The 17,790-nt window shown below is 41.9% G+C and overlaps 1 protein-coding gene across 1 annotated transcript in view; it reads right to left on the bottom strand.

Moving 5' to 3' along the window:
• The window catches only part of LOC138284728 (uncharacterized), a 108,454-nt gene extending 97,271 nt beyond the window's left edge, over positions 1-11,183 (bottom strand). Inside the window, exon 1 of the mRNA XM_069223842.1 lies at positions 11,002-11,183. The gene's annotated coding sequence lies outside the window, so the exon portion shown is untranslated. The remainder of the gene's footprint in view (positions 1-11,001) is intronic.
• Between the last annotated feature and the right edge of the window lie 6,607 nt (positions 11,184-17,790).

Here is a 17,790-nt window from a genome sequence, read left to right as displayed (position 1 = left end):
TGTCTTTGTTGTAACTTTTCACAATAAACATATGAGACCTTTGGCATCTGGCATACATTTTCCCCAAAAACTAAATAGGGCCATAACCTTTATCATTAGCTTGTCACCATACCTAACTCAGGCCTACTGAATTCTTAATCAATCAATCAGAGATAGGTAGAAAAAAATAAAAAAAATAAAAAAATTGTTTATTGTATTTTGCTCTATTCAAGGGATTTCATGTGCATCCTATGTTAACATTTTCCTACAATGTCTCTTGCAGTCGAAGTTACGAAGTTCAGGTAAACAAATTTCTTGATTCTGCAAAAAAAATGTGTCTGAACACACAAAATCTGTAGCGTTAATTCTGGGATGTGTAATTCTAGCACTCAAAACACACTACAAATATTTTTTTCATGTGAGCGAAGAGACATCAGCAAGAGTGAAACAGCCAGCAGCTTAACTGTAAGAAAAACATATCTTAGGAAAAGAAAGGCATACAGTGGTCTTGTTTCAGCTAGACGTGCTGTGAAGTGTATACAAGTAATTACAGCATAATTACAGCATATGGCTGAGTTTCCCTGTGTTGTAGAGTGGATTGTTAGAGTGGAGAGGCATAGAGTGGAGTAGTGTCACAGAGTAGAGCAGTGTCAGAGTAGAATGACCAAGTGCAGTAGAGTGTTGTGGAGTGGGATGGCATGTAGTGGAGTAGAGTGGAGTCGCAAAGAGTGTCGTAGAGTGGAGTAGCATAAAGTGGTGTGGAGTGGCAGGGAGTGGAGTAGTGTGTTGTAGAGGAGGATGGAGTAAAGTGGAGTGGCTTACAGTGAAGGGTGGTACTGCTGCAGAGTTAAGTTTTTTTTCCACCCTGAGGGTGAGGGTAAAAATGGAGATCTGATAGGGACCCACCACAGTACCTGGTTTTTAGAACTGCTGGTGCTCAGCACCGACAGGACCCGACCTATTTAAATCCCTGGATTGAGTAAGGGAGATGTGATACAAAACTACAAGGACAGAGATTTCTGACTCCCATATAAGTCACAAAAGCTCAGGTGTTTGCCAGAGAAAACTGTGATGTCATACTTCCTTGGGCATGCACCCCCTCCCCAGCTCCTACACGGCCATAATGTAAACACAAGTAAAATAATTTATAGGTAAGGGTTAGGATTACCATGAATTTTTTTCTTCACATGGAAGATACTTTTTTGTATGAGACTTTCTCTGCTTTACACTTCCTTCAAAATGGGTTGTAGCAAGCACGATTACACACCAAATGCACCATTTATGGCTGATTCATTTAGGCATGACTTCAAAAGTGCAAGAAAGTGTCTCATTTAGAAAACATTCACATAGTTATCACTTTGTGGCTGGGCACACTGTTTGCATTGCTCACTATCTTGATGCTTCCTGTTCTCATTCACATCTCCACGTCAGGTGGCACATATGGATGGGGTGTCATAAGGTAGGACAGTGCTCTCTGCTTAGCTCCCTCTTTTTTTCAGGGCTCCACACAGTCACTTCTAAATGTATTTATATATCTCAAAAGCAGGCACACATTATGCATTTGTGATCTGGTTATAATGAGGGAGAAAATGTTAACCATGACTAGGTGGCGCTAGAAGCTGAAGTTGCCTTGAAAAGTATCCCTGGACTTTGCGTATATTAGGTCGAAGCTTACCAGACAGCACAGCTGTCTGGTTTACTAAAGACTTCTTGGGGACCTTCTGAAAGCTTCCCTAGGAATGCATTCTGTCCATTGCTCACCATTGGCTTTGTTGTTTGTAACATATCTGCTTGCTTTTAAGGTAGAGCGTGCAAGCGCTCTGACCTGTTGTAATCTGTCTGTGGGCTTTTAACAATGCCCACTGCACGCCCATTACTATCACTCATTCGTAGGCCTGGCTTTTCAAAAATCCTTTGTTATCATTGGTAAATGCTTTACATTTGTCCCTCCTTGGGGCGGTTTTATTACCGCCTTGGACATCAACCCTGTTACATGGATAATTGCACGACTGCCGATATGTTTGACTGCGAGCTAACTTCTTTTCCCTTTTGTGTCTCTCCTTCGTGCTCATGGCGATCAAGGCGCTTTACATTAGCTTGTTTATGTCAACTGACTTTTCATTTTCAATTTAAGTGGCAAGAAGAGCCCAGTTAGGAATTTACAACGTAAAGACGAGACCCATTGCATTGCAAATGCTTTTTGAATGAGATGCTGATACAAAATTAGTTTTCAGGTAGAAAAAAAATTAGTAAAAAGGATAAATACTTTTCAACTTCATAAAACTGCAGAGTTTTTTATGTGTACAGTTTTATCTAGGGCTGAAGAAAATTCCGTTCTGGTGGCGTTTCCAGTTTCATGGACGACTCAGTGAAATTAAGGTGTAATTAGAACACTGGGATGTTGAGAGATGTATTGCACGAGTTGCCTTCTGGGTCTTGCTTGCATTCAGTCCTCTCCTGCCTCCAGTACTCACCATTGCCGTAGAGACGGGTTGGGGAAATGTGGGTCCTGAAAACAAGTTCCCCGCCGGCAACTCAAGGCATCATTGCTGTCCAGCCTTAGGTATCAAGGGTCCTTTCACTATGTCATGCGAGGGCTTGTTGGAACCTTGCGAGAGGTCCTGGCAGTCCCTGCCATGAACCAGAACCTTGCGGACCTCTGCTGGGCTCCCTCGTTCCAGCTCCAGACCTGAGATGGAGGATCCAGAATCAGGAAACTTCACCGCCAGCCTGATTCTGAATTTGTCTTCATAGTTTGTGGGGCAAAAGAGAAACCTGAGGTCCTGAGGAAAAGGGCCTGCTCCACAAATAGCAGGTGCACATGCTGATGGCTGAGAGGCTCATTAGAAATCTGGCTAGTTCATCATCAGGGGCGTAGCATCATGGGGGGGGTACTCCCCCCCAAAAAAATGTAATCTGTTGTAAATAGTTAGATGCAGGTGCTTTAAGTTGGTTATTTATTGTGAGGCGTTCGTTGAATTTCATTTGGGATTTTTACATAGACACACAGGCAAAAACACCCACTTGTTTCTGTTTTAAAGGTCTTAAAAGTGTTCATTTTTGCAAAATACTGGGTTTTAAGTACCCCAGCAATCCGTTCCCCTCTCCTTTCCTACTGCTTCTTAATCCATGCTTCTCATATCATTTTTTTAACCTACTTGCTTGTTGGGAAATCTGCAGCTCCCCCCCCTTAATCTTACTGACCACACTACACCCCTGTTCATCCTCACCTCTAGCTGTTGGCTGTTTGAAAGGTTAGTTCCTCTGCCTAAAGAGTGTCTCCTGATGCGGTGCATCATGGCGCGTGAACCACAGTGTGCTTGCGGTGAAATAGGGTGCTACTCAAAGCCACTGTTATTGATGCTGTGCCACTGCTCATTTTACACATAAATGTGATTTCGCACCTAAATAGGTTTCTGTTTATAAAGGTGATATGTGCTCCTATGTGTGTCCACATTCCTGCGATGGTGAACCAATGGTGATTTTGCACTGTAGTGTAATTTATCACCTAATGTGGTATTGCTCATAAAGGTGATACCAAAATGCATACTGGTTTGCTTCTATGGTATTTTGCATCTACAAGTGAGTTAACTGTAGGCCTGGATGAATGTCCATTATGCCAACGTAATCTCACATAATTTGAGTAATTAACATTAGGCTTGCTACGACAAATCCCCCACATTACACTATTATGTCATGTTGCACAATTACGCAGCAGTCCTGAAAAAAAATTAGCGCAAGTGCATGGGAACAACGTGAGTGACCAGAATGTGGGCCGCTTCTGTTTGAAGGGCTTGTGTTTTTTGCACAATTTTTTTACCGCAAAATGTGGTAATGCTCATAAAGGTGATACCCATTTGCCGAAGTGGGTTTGATCGGAGGGGCATGACGTACCTATACTTTTATGATTTATGAAACATCATTCCCTACCTTTAAAAAAAAAAACAAAAAAAAAACGGTTCCAGGACGGTTAATTCTGACAGTTTAGATGCTTCAGTTGAAGTGTCATTCCGTGTCTCTGATGTGAAACAGAAGCAGGGACAGCTAAACACGCCTTTCTGCCAGGGTGCCTGCAGCCTGAAAAAAATGCAAATGTGTGCTATGAGTTAATCTGCAAGTGTAAAGGATGCTTTGGACCAGTACTGGCTTTAATTTACCTAATCACTTGAAGATTTGTGATGACAAACAGACAGTATTTTGGGGAGCAGTGTCATTTTCAACCACTGCCAACCTTTGGGAGTGCAAAGAGTTAACAACTTCGCTGGTATGTGCGTGCTTTTAATAGTGATTGTATTTATATGGTGGTTACCACACCTGGAGGTGTTGAAGAGACAGTAATGTAAAAAATTGCTATTACTAAAATCTATATTTTGGAAGCACCATTTTATCTTAAACATTTTTCGCATCTTCTAGCAGTCTATCTAATACTGTGTGTACAAGCAAGTTTTAAATAATGAATTTCGTATTTACAGTGCTTTCTGTCACAGGCTGTGAACTCTTGGCACTAAAAATACACATCATGTTTCTCCACTGCACCAAGATTTAATCCTGTGGCTCTCTGGTTATACACAGACCTCTGCAGTGTGATAATTAAGGGAGGTTTCATAATGTTCTACAGTGCATTTCCTAATGGTTAACATCTTTTTTTAAATGTATTTTTCATTTAAGCTGCGTGTTATTTTATATGTAGCTACCTGACAGTGAAAGACCAAAAAAAGTACAGAATATTTGTTTTCTTTTTTTGAGCCACACTTTTGACCCCACCCCCACACTCACTGACCACACCCACACTGCATGCAACCTCACAGTTCCCATACTTTTTTTAATGCACTTCGACCGCTGGTAATACCAAATGCATGCTGCTTTGCCTCCATGGTTATGTTCCATCTACAACTGAGTTAACACTAGGCTTGGGTGAATTTTCATTATGCTGACGCAATCTGACAAAATTTGAATAATTCACATTAGGTTTGGTACAAAAAATTCCCCAAATGATGCTATTATGTCATATTGCGTAATTACGTGCCATTCGGGAAAAAAAAAGTCGGCAAGCGCACACGAACAACCCCAGTGACCAGAATATGGGTCGCTGCGATTATGGTTGAGTTAGAATTGTCCCCATTTCTATCAATAGCCCTGTTAGGATATGTGGGAAGGATGACTACATCATTGAGAAAGTACACAGCAATGGCTTGCTTGTTAGCAAAGCGTAGGGTAGCAATGTTCTTGGGGTAGGGTCCAGTGCCCAAAACCGACCACTGGATAGCAGACCTAATATATTGCAACAAAGCATCAGACATATATGCTAATACACTTCCCATCACCTCGAGACTAAGGAATATATAGAAGCCACGTCAGCGATACCTTAGAGCCCAGACTGTTATGAAACCCCCCAACAACTCTTAGTTCTGTGAGGGACAGGAGAGGGCAGACTGCCGTGAGGGCGACAATGGATGAGTTTTATTGACTAGACATTGATGTATTGTGTACTCCTAAGTGTATGGATCCCTCTGGATTGAGAGATGCGCATGCCTTAGTAGTCTAATGCTGGAGCTATAGACCCTATGAGCAAGACGGGGTTTCACCATTAAATGTATAGCCACACAATATTTGTATTTGTTATACTCGGAAATGTGACTAATATTGAATAAAATCATTGAAAATGTAGCGACTAATATTGAATAAAATCATTGAAAATGTGGAAGTGGGTTTTAGCCCCTAACAGTGTCTTAGAATTCCTATTGATTTTGCACCTAGGTGATTTTGTGCCTAAATAAATTTTACACCATGGGGATTTCCACACTCCTGATGATGCACAAAGGGCGAGTTTGCGCTTGAATGTGATTTTGACTCTATTTTTTTCTCTCCTGTATGATGTTCATAGGGTGATTTTGCATCTAAATGTATTTTTGTTCTTAAACATCGTCTGTGGTACCAAAAGTGATTACACACTCTTGCGGTGTGTACTGTATTGTAGTTACATTTATATGTGTTTCATACCCCGACAAGAGCATTTACATGCTGGTATCATGGTACTCTCAGGGAGTGTTATGAAAGGAAATGCATGTGTCTGGAGTGGGTGAGGTCTTGCTGTTGTGCATGTGGACAAGAGGTGTGCTCTTGTCATTTTTTGTTATTAAGCCAAAAGCATTAATTTAAAGCGAACAGGAGTCAGAGACACAATGTCTAATCGTTAGATGCTCGGCTTTGGGTGATAGAAAGCATCTGAGTAGTGTATAGGAGCCACGTCAGCGATACCTTAGAGCCCAGACTGTTATGGATCCCCCAACAACTCTTAATTCTGTGAGGGACAGGAGAGGGCAGATTGCCGTGAGGGCGACAATGGATGGGGTTTATTGACTAGACATTGATGTACTATGTACTCAAAGTGTATTGGTCCCTTTGGATTAAGAGATGTGCATGCCTTAACAGTCTAATGCTGGAGACTGCTCTGACTGTGTCATAGGAAGCCCAAGGGTGCAGGAGAAACGTGCAAGCGAATATCCACCGGGGCATGAATTACACACCAGGCGCCCTGTCAAGGTCTGGCTCGTGGCACACCCTTAATTAGGTGTGCCCAGTGCAGACCAAGACAGTATGCCCAGTCACAACATAGTGTGCTGTGCTAAGTGCATGCCTCTGTCAGTTCACGCCTCTGTCATTTCACCCCTACACAGGGGAGAGATCACTAGTGAAAGACAGGGCAGTGGTTTGAAACCATGACTTTGCCTTTTACTAGAAGCAGACCGACCTTCGTTTAAAAAGTGGGTAAGGTACCTCCCTTTAGTGGATGCAGGACATGACTTCATCCACCCGCAGGGCGATGCCAAGGGTGTATCCCCAAGGCACTTTCTGTAATATGATCCTTGGTTTTGAATGGTCTGTATCATACCATTTAGCTCACACATAAGTGGGCCTAGGAAGTACCCAAGCGGTGAAGGGTGATACCCTTGAGAGGTGGAATCATGCATCAGCTGTAGTTTATGCCCAGAAGTCGCACAGGGGTGGTAAAGCAGCTGCCCATAGGAATAGGCATTTTGCAACCAGTCATGGTATGTGCTCTGAAGAGTCCACGCGGGACAGTCGGGGGCAGCCCGTAGCGTGAGCTTTGTACAACTAGCCACAGTATATGCACTGATGGCTCCACTGTGGAGCTACTGAGAAGCGCCCATTACATGAGCTGCGTATACTGTATGATTGAGGAGTCCACCCTGGTAAAGCAAGCAGCAACCAATAAGAATGAGTAGTTGTCATGCCATCGGCCATAGTACATTTTGTGGGAGGTGATTCTGCACTTCAATGTGATTTTGCACATCAGTGTAGTTTGTGTAAATTCCGTAGGGTTACCAGAATTTTAAAGCCAAAACCCGGGATATTCCACAAAATTAAAGGAAGGGCTACAATGTTACTTCAACCAAGAGCACAGAATGAAGGCGCTCACTAGCATAGAATCACAGAAGAGGCAATAAGAACATAAATAAAATGCAACTTTTAAAGCCAGTACTATGCTGTTAATTAAATTCCTTTCTTATAACAGTTGATCACTATCCCTGCTTTGGAAAAGATAAAAAGGGACCTTCCACGGTTTTCAGTCCATCCTCTCTAAAAACCGGGACATGAGCTAAATTCCGAAATTCTGCCGGGAGAACAGGTGAAAAACCGGGACTGTCCCGGCAAATCCTGGATGCCTGGTCACCCTATCCTTCTGCTGCATTTCCAACAAGAATGACATTGCATCGCCACTTGCTCTGAACCATATATGAGGTTATACTGATGTGCAACTTTTACTCCTGTTACATCTATTGCATTGACTCGATTTGGTGAGAGATACCCCACATCTGAATATTGCATCTGTCCTGTACCGAATAAGCTCATATTAGATCAGATTTTGGGATGCATCTAACAACACCGCAAAAATCCAATTTATTCCCTCATTTATTAACGTTAACCGTTTTTTTTAACTGCAAACAAGACCCAATAGGTATTTTTACATAAAAACAGTTTCAACCTGAACAATGCTGTTTACATACAAACAGTTTGCTATGAGGTTTAACCAAAGAACATACCCCACTCCCGGCTGTTCAAAGTTACTCTGAAATTCCACAAACACTGAGCCCCGAAGTTTAACCTCAAAACCTTAAGCAGTGAAATACTGTAGTCCTAAACTCGAGTCAGACATACTCTTTTCTTACAAAGGGCATTCTCTCCTGAATGATGCATTAAACTTTTTATACCAAGGCTCTTAGTCTCAGTCTTCATAATGAATGCCCCATTAATCCCAAGCGGGCTGGTATCCAGGGCTAATGGCCCCCAAGGGTATTACTAGTGACACAGCAACACAGCACATTCCAGGCCTTACAGCTGAACTCTTCAGCTCCTCAAAGCAGTTGAAATATCCAGCAGAAAATAACATGATCATGTGGGAATTGTTGTGGAAACTTTGACTACTTCATGTTATTATCCAATAGATGGCAATCAGCAGCAGTTCTTTCCACCACTAGGACAATGTCCATGGTATGAGTAGTTTCAGGGTAGGCATGGGTGCTAGATAATGGACCCCTGGCCTCAAAGAAAACAAACACCATGTACAAAAAAACCTGTAGGGGAAAATTGCTATCTCTGGTTACCACAACCAGACATTTTACCTACACATGACCGTATATGAAAATGGAAAGGCCAAGATTCAATCATCATTGTTACCATGAAGGTCCTAAAAGCTTCTGTGATGGCTAAGATGTTAAAACTGATACTGTGCCTTCCATTTCTGCTCACTATGACACCTCTGGTTCACCATTCATCTCCCCATATTCACCCCCCCATGTGGAATGGAACGAGACAGCACAGTGCTAGCATAAGTCAAAGTATCATAGACTAGACCAACCCACAGGTCACCCAGGATTCACAACCTACTCTCGATAATGCCTCCCTCTGTCAACTAATGCTCAGTCCAGGCCAGCTACTCCAAAACAATAACAGCTGTATATCGACCGACACATTTATCAACTCCACACCACTGACGACTACTACTACATTGTCAAGGTAAGAATATAGAAAGGTGCATATTTACTGGTTTAAATCCACATCTAGTTCACTTGGTGAGGTAGTACAAGCTGATAATGTGGAGTCAATACATGTGCAGGATGATTAAGAACTCAATATTGTGCTACCACACCACCAGCCGCACACAAACGGACTCTCCACAGAGAGACTCGATCACCAATGGGCACGACTCTCATAAAAATGTGATCACCTGTCTCATACTTATTGAGACCTCTTATTATTGACCGGGGCACAAATGTCTTATCCTCTCCCATAAATGAAATGCTTGACATTAAACTGAAGCGGAATCCACTTCATGAGATGACCCAACCCAAAGTTTGCAAATCACATTAGCTCTCTCTTTCCCCCACAAGAGCTCCCCTTCAAGAACAGCTCTGTTTACCCCGCTACACCTCACCCAACACCTTCTCATGTAGAGCCCAACATGCTGAACACACCCAACAATTTGGAGCATTCCTCCTGGCACATTACCTTTAACACCACCCACACACCTGAATACTCTGATCATTGATCCCAAAAAGCAGCCTCCAGGCTAGATGTCCTAGTCACAGAGATCATTTTACTCAAGCAGTCTCACAGGTGCCGCCTCCTCTCAATTCACTGGCCTATCGCATGCACATTATAACAAAGCTGCCTTACTGAACGGCAGGTCAGCAGTCTCGGTGCAACTTTCATATGTGACCTTCTCCAAGAGTGTGACCTTAATGCTACTGTAGTCAAGGAAACCTGGCTGTGCTCATCCTCAAGGATACAACATCCACCACCTCGAAAGAGCAGAAAAGACTGGTTTGGGATCTTGTCTTTATCTACCAGGAGTCTTCTAAATGCAGACTGATCAACTCAAGAAACTCCTCCTTGTTCTAGTGCCTCACTTCTGAGAATACAAACACAACACCTAAACTATATCTATTATATATGGAGTATTCATCTGTGAATCACAATCCATATTATTTCCAATTGCTCCCAAGTTAATCAATACGTCGGCCTCCCCCTTAATGAGATTCAATTAAATCAACCAAGACAAACATATTTGATCGATTCTATTATTACTAGACATCAACATGATCACTAAAGTCCACCAAGATTCAGATTCCTGGAAACTTTACTGCTGTCGCAGTGGACATCCGTACCTGTCAGTTCTTGTATCGTGCATACACAATTCCTCCAATCATATGTATGTCACTTGTCTTCAGATACAGTTCATCACAGCCAAAGCACTTGCACCCATTTAATGTTAGTGTGGGAAAGCAAAAAGTGAGAATATGTTAAGTAGGCACTATGTTTACCTGCTGCCATTCTCGTGGCACCATGTGAGGGAGAAAACGTTGCGCTGATGCTGCCAAGTTTTAAGCGCTTTGAGGAAAAACAGTTTTTGTGAAGAAGGGGCACAAGCATGGCTACTGGCGTGCGCTACCTGGTTGTGAATTAGATATACATCTAAATAGAAAATGTTAAACAAACACAAAACGCACACAAGTTTAAGTGGTAAGTGACATTGCCTAGCTTTGTAGGAGTAATCGCCATGATTACAATTACTGTATTCATCTTTGATTTAGCACACATTACAAACAGAACTGTTTGTAGGCACTTAGCGCCAGATGTACCAAATGATTTTACCCATTCTGTCTCTATGGGAAAATGCTTTAGTACATATGGCCCTTAAATCGTATGGTCCACGTGACTTAAGCTGCACGGATGCAATTTTGCAAGAACCATTTTCACTGGCTGATGAGTACAAAAACACATTTGATGGGTTAGTCCACGTGAGCGCACCAATGACTGCAATCTATTTAAAGTGAAATGTAGAGGAAGTTGAAAAGGAGTTAACTACTACTTAATGTGGCTTTCAGTCTCAAAAGGATGAAACGCCAAGTTGGCCTTGTCAGCACTTGAATTTGATCCCGTTTAACAATGACGCTGATATGAAATTTACTTCCAAAGCTGCAGCTGTTTACCACTCACTTTTTTCCATGTTGTTTTGTGATTGTCACCTGAACGATTCCTGATTTTCAGTTGTTTCTGTGAGGAATTTCCGCCCTTCGCCGACAGGGCTTAAGCTCCCGTCACTTCTGTCCCGCCACCACCAGGCTTGCCCACCGGTTTCAGGTCGAAATCCATTCGTTTTGACTTTAGTGCCTTTAAAAGACTGCCCTGGACGGGCGGAGTTACTATCGCTGAGGGCTGACCAGAAAATGCAGGAAATAGACGTTTTGGCAGTTTCTCCCGGCCATGTTTGTGGAGGCACTGCAGACGACATGTCAACGTAAATAAAATGCATAACCTTAATGTATTCCACAATGTTAATAAATACCAGCGCACCAAACGCCGAGGCAGAAAGTCTTGATTCCAACACATACCTCTCTAATTCACTACCAGACACCTTGCCATTTTATCTCACTCTTGCAGGTTCCTGCCTTCTCCCTTTATTTTTTAGGTCGAACGTGATAACGTGTCCCAATCTAGATAATTTACTCACTCTGGGACTCGTTTTAGGCCGATGAATCTTTTGACCCTGTTTGACCCTGATTGAAGTCTCCTTAGGAGAGATAGCTACTCAACATGTCAATCAATAGATCAATAACCTCCTCAATAATCACAATAGCAAGTCAAACAAGTTAATCAATGACATCAATAATGTTGCAACACACCATGACTTTTCAGTCATGAATAACCACACAAGATTTTATAAGATTTATGATATTTATTCCCTATTAGTTACAATTCTATCAATAAGTTTATTAGTCTCAATACCAGGAAACACATCAGCAATGTCATAATATGGCAACTCGAATAAGACTTCATCAAAGCAAAGATCATAAACATTAGAACATAGCACGACGTCAACATGGATTAACTTTAGCAGAGTATCATTAGCGCATTATTCAACAAAGCATAGATTCAGTCATTTGTCTGTTTGCGTCATTCAGTGAACTCCTTAACTAACCTTGAATTAGCATTAGCATGTTGGGCTTCATGCAAAACAATTTAGCAACACAAATTTAGAAAACATCTAACTATGGTCTCTGTCAAAAGATAGCAGTTGGTACCTAGAAGAAAAGGCAAACAGACAATTACATTTTCATCATTATATAGTTACCCTCCGTAATGGGTCAGCATACAGAGTCAGTCTTCGTCCTCAGGCCATCAGTTGATTCGCCATCAGCCAGGAAACTCAGCAAAGTTCAGCAAGACGAGCAATAGGGACACTTCCCTCATAAGGAGGAAAAGTATAAAACAGGCTAAGCAAAGTGAAGATAAGAATGGTTCGAAGAATCAAACCACAAAGTCTTTAAGACAGAGTGACAAAGTGTCTAGATAACGGCAAGAATGGCTTCTCCTCTCTCCTTAGAATGCTGATTTCTCCTCTTGTCACACAGTTATATCAAATTTGTTGTACAGTCCCCTAATTTCCAATTGGACAAGTTTTGGTGTATCATTATCTCCATCCAATGATCCACTTGTCGCCTCATTAAGTTTGTCACCCCATAACAGTTCTCACGTAGTTTATTGTTTCCTGTGATTGACGTCTCCATCGGGTAGAATGTCAGGTGAAAACTTTTAGTCTCTCAGGCTCAGTCAGTAGTTCCATTGTCTAAACCAGTTTAGGCGACCTTGTACCTGTTGCAAATCTACACTGTTGCATTCGGCAAGAATGTCTCCATGAGCAAGTCGAGTCTCATGAGAACGGATTTACTACGGTTACACACATCTTCTAGCTTTTGGAAAAGTACGGCTTCATGTCCTTCAGCAAGTCAGCACATTGCACGTTAGAAAAACACATTTAATATGAAACCGGGCAGCTAGGCCCCGACTCATGCTAACTAAGACCTAGTGAATAATTCGCAAACATTTCATGTTAATTTTTATTATAAAAGCTACACTCCAACAATCCCTTCTCTGATGACACTTGTCATCATACAAATCCATCCTTTAACATTTTCTTTCATTTGCTCAATTCCCTCATTTCAATCTCCTCCTTTGGTTTTGCCTTTTCATATCTTGCTCTATACATTTTCTCCCTTTTCTTGTCTTCCCTCCTCTCTTTATATTTTGCCAATTTTGTTTTAACTCTTTTACTGCATTTACTCAATAACCATAGTCCGAATAAACAAGCCAAAATTATTAATATTCCCTGTATTAATTTTACCAATATCCCATTCCAAATGTTTTTAAACCAGCTTCCCACTTTAGAAAGTCCTTTTCCAACCTTTTCCCAAACTCCTGGTTCCTTCAATTCCTTCAAATCTGCACTATCTCTTGTTAGGTTAGTAAGCATACTTCTAATTAGGCACAACAGTGGCGATCATTAAGCATCTTACAGACTCCGCCACTTTTCGCTAAAAGAATGTCTAAAGCAAGCCTATTTTGAAGAGTCATAGCCCTCTCCGCAGCAAGTTCAGTCTCCATCAGGAGTATAGCCCCTGTGAAGTTTGTCAGCATGTTATCCACAATAGTAGACAACTTTCGAATCTTTATGGAGTTTAGGATAACTCCCACTGAAAGAATTATTGCTCCAAATATATCACCCACGACAGCAGCAGCTGTCTCTCTTTTCTGACTAGTATGATGTAATTCAGACATTTTAGGAAACTTCCTTAAGTCATCAAATTGGTAAATCTTTGGAAAAACTATTCCCAAATAACATGTCCCATACCATCCCTTTGGAAGACGGTAATAAGCATTAAGTCCACATATGTAATAGATCCCAGGAATCGCTGGATCCTGTCCATTTAACATGAACGTCCACTTACTCTGAAAGAAAAACACATGTCTGCACTCACTCATTCCTACAAAAAAAGTATCATGGTCAGATTTTGGACTATACATACAAAGCTTTCCTACGTGTAATGCATCTAAAGCTAATTTGCCTTGTGTCTTTGCTGCACTATAAGCATAATCATTTGCAAACGTTCGCTTCTCTAATACCTTTTCTAGTTTTTCTTTTAACGCTTTTCTTCTATCATCAGTGTGATCTAAGAAGCTCTTCTCTACAGGCGTTAGTAAGCAGGTTAGATTATTGCGATGCGCATAAGCCGTACCAAATGTCAGTGTGGGATCAAAGAAACCCCTAACTATTTTTATACTATGATCCTTAGCTATCTTACTCAAATATTCAATTATAGGCACAAAAGAAAACACTGCATCTAGATTAGAATAGAAGTACTGAATATATTCTTGATCTTAAAACCTTGTTAATAACAAACTTCAACTTATCCCGTAGGTTAGCGGCAAACTATGATAGGTAACCCCTTCTTGTACTGACAAAGGAATTTTTGTGCACACATAACAATTCTTTGCATCCATCGTCTCAACATACTCATTCAACAAGCGATAGAAAACATTATTAGATAGTTCCCTTCTTGTGTTAGTTCCCTCATGCAAATATTTCGTATCCTGCTCAAATTCCTCCCATGGTGTTAGTGTAGCAGTCTTAAGAATTGTAGCATTGTTAGTCTCACTCTTATCCACCAATGGCATTCCCACAATTTCAGCTATGATTACCATCGCACACACAACACCTAAAATAACACTCAACCATCTACAAATCCTACTCCCCTTATTATTATTATCTCTAATGTTAGTCATGATCTGTAAAGAATCAGAAAGCAAAGTACTATAAATGTAAACAACTAATTTGAGGATGGTTAATAACTCTCTTTTCTTTTTTTTTCAGCAAGGCTCGTCTTTAGCAAGTATTTACAGCGTCACACTCACTCCCAGGATCCTTGTCAAATCAGGTTAGCAGTTTGTCAAAATCGGTTTTCAAAGTCAATTCAGGTTAACAGTGTCACATCCGGTAATTTTCCCTTTATTAGATTTCAGCTTAACACAGTCTCTTTATTTGTAGCTGAATTCAAGTACCATGATATTGACCTGGCACTTCACGATCAAAACAGAACGCCAAGAACTCTTGTTGCCACTCAGCTGTTGTTGCATAAGCCCATTCAGGACCTGCGTATCTTCTGTTTGCTACTCTCTTTCTTTTCAACTTGCGGTCCCCCTGCAATTCTCCTTCACTTAGATCTTCCTTCCTTGTGGCATCGACCTCTTCCTCTATTGTTTCGCTAATCACCACCTTCCCTTTTGCAGCTTGCTACTCTGGCCACTTATCTCCCTTGAGCGTCTTTTTACTTTTTGATCTTTCAGGTTGCTGTTCACTGCCCCCCCTATTGTGCTATGATATTTTCTCTTGATGGCTCTGCAAGTGGCTCAGGAGGAGTCTGAACACTTTGACTTCCTTCTGCCTAAACTCCTTCACCTTCTGGGTCTGTCAGGGGTTCAACTTCAAACCCGTATCTGGCTGCTTCTGGGAGAACCTCTCTTTGGGTCGGTTCCCCTGGTGCCTCAGTTGAGATAGGCTCACTGTCACCCTGCTGGGTCTCGTTTGCTATTTGAATGACCAAGCCGTCCTCAACGGGCTCTCCTCCAGTCTCAGTTCCCCTTTGATTACTCTCCGGCCCTGAGACTTCCTTTTCTGCAGATGTTATTTTCGACAACTCAAGTTCCTCATCAGTTGGGCGCGTCACCTTCTTTGTGTGACTGGCATGTATCCAGTTTGGAACTCCGGCACATTTCACAGCAGTAGTAGTTGTCAGTATCACTTGATACGGCCCCTTCCAACGTGGCTCCAAACACGACTTCCTCACGTGTATCTTGACAACAACCTAGTCACCAGCTTTCAGATTGTGACCTGGATCATTTATCGGTGGCAGGGTGGTTGCTTCCACCTGGTGAGAAAAAGAGTGGACCACATCAGCCAGACCCTTGCAGTAGTCCAACACCATATCATCTGTGATATTCACAAGAGCATTTGCAGGCACTGCTGGCAGTCTCATAGCTCGGCCCATAAGAATTTCATGCGGAGACAGTCCTGTTTTCTTGTTGGGCGTATTTCTCATTGACATTAGCACTAAGGGCAATGCATATGGCCATTTCAAATTTGTAGCTGTGCACATTTTCGCCATTCTCGACATCAAGGTGCCATTCATCTGTTCTACCAGTCCTGAGGCTTTGGGATGGTAGCTACAATGCAACGTCTGTTCAATGTTCAGTGCGGCACACAAGAGCTTAACCACCTCATTGTTGAAGTGACTTCCTCTATCTGATTCTAAAGAGATCGGAAACCCGAAACGTGGTATCAACTCCCTAAGCAGCAACTTCGCTACTGTGAGACTGTCATTCCTATGTGTAGGGTAAGCTTCAATCCAATGACTAAAGATGCACGCAATCACCAACACGTACCTCAAACCTTCACACACAGGCATCTCAAAAAAATCCATCTGCATTCTGCTAAATGGACCTCCTGCTCTCCCAATGTGGCTCAAATTCACCACAGTCCCTTTCCCCGCATTCATCTGCTGACAGATGATGCACCTGTGACAAATTACTTCTGCGGCTTGTCTGAACTTTGGGTTAAACCAATCTATTTTGAACAACCTGATCATGGCGTCTCTCCCAACATGTGCTTGACCATGGTATGTCGCGTGGGCTCTCATTATCCTAAATGAGACTACTGGATTTCTAGGCAGCAGGATCGATAACGGTGTGGGGGACTGAGTCTGACCCACTTGTAAAGAACTCTGTCACCCTAAATCCGGTTTTTGCTCCGGCTAACTAGCAGTGCCTCATTCCTCCCACAGGGAAGAAATGATTAGGCAGCCAAGCGCATGACATCTTTGGAACTTCTCAGGGAAGTCGTGGTCACTCAGATCCAAACCAACTCCCTCATTTACAATATGATCTCATTTACAATATGGCAAAGACAGTATGAGTTTTATATAATGTTTTAATAAAACGACTGTATTTTAGATAATAAGGCGTGAGCCGCAATAACCAGAACAATGCAACATAGTAGGATTGAAATAGTCACCAGGAGAGTAAAACATAAGAACAAAGCTATCATAGTGCCTAACAGTTTCTACTCTCCCTCTGCTTGTTCTATTTAGAGCACAGCATGTTTAGCTTCTAGCTTGCCTTTCTGAATCACTGGGGAGACATCAGCCCTCATACCTGAGCAAAGGCCTGTGATCTGGTTCAGCATCTGCAACGAAGCAGTCAGCGTCTAGTTGTGGTTCCCTGGTCAGAATCTCCCTCTTGCGTGTATTGGGACAAGGAAGTGATTTTATAACTAACATGTCATCGTGATCACAAAATGTCCCTACGCAGGAATGCCAAATCTAAACTCCTACCACGTCTATCGGCAATGTACCAGACCGTATCCTTGACTGAAGCACAGAGTGAATATGTTATGGAGAACTCCAGTGCTGAAGTAGGCAAAACAGTGTGATATGAATAAAAAACAACACCGTAGAACTGGCTATTTGAAAAATAACAGTACGAAGCCTAATAAAAAGCATTTAGAGCAAAGTGCACAGAGGCTCTAAGCTGTCAGCAAATTAATAAAATACATTCAGGGCAAAGTGCACAAAGGCCTAAAGCCTGAAGCTAATGCGCAAAGGATACGTAAAACTAACCACACTACACCCTCCCCTTGTCGGTAGCAAGTGGTTCCAATAATATAAAAGCATGCCCCAAATATAAACAATATATTTCGACAAGGTAAGTAGACAACAAAGTCATAAATTTAGGAAACATGTGACGATAAAGCCAAATTCAATATAGTGTCAATTTTGCCGGAGGGGAAAAAAAAAATCCAATTGTCAGACAGAAGCAATAGAACGTAGGAGCTCCTCCACTTCGATATATGTTAATATCAGAAGATCCACGCCACAAAGTACCATGGAGCAGGTG

This window comes from Pleurodeles waltl, chromosome 3_1 (genome assembly GCF_031143425.1).
Source record: "Pleurodeles waltl isolate 20211129_DDA chromosome 3_1, aPleWal1.hap1.20221129, whole genome shotgun sequence".
Lineage (NCBI taxonomy): Eukaryota > Metazoa > Chordata > Amphibia > Caudata > Salamandridae > Pleurodeles > Pleurodeles waltl.
The sequence above is the reverse complement of the archived record's forward strand: the minus strand, read 5'-3'. Positions and strand labels throughout refer to the sequence as shown.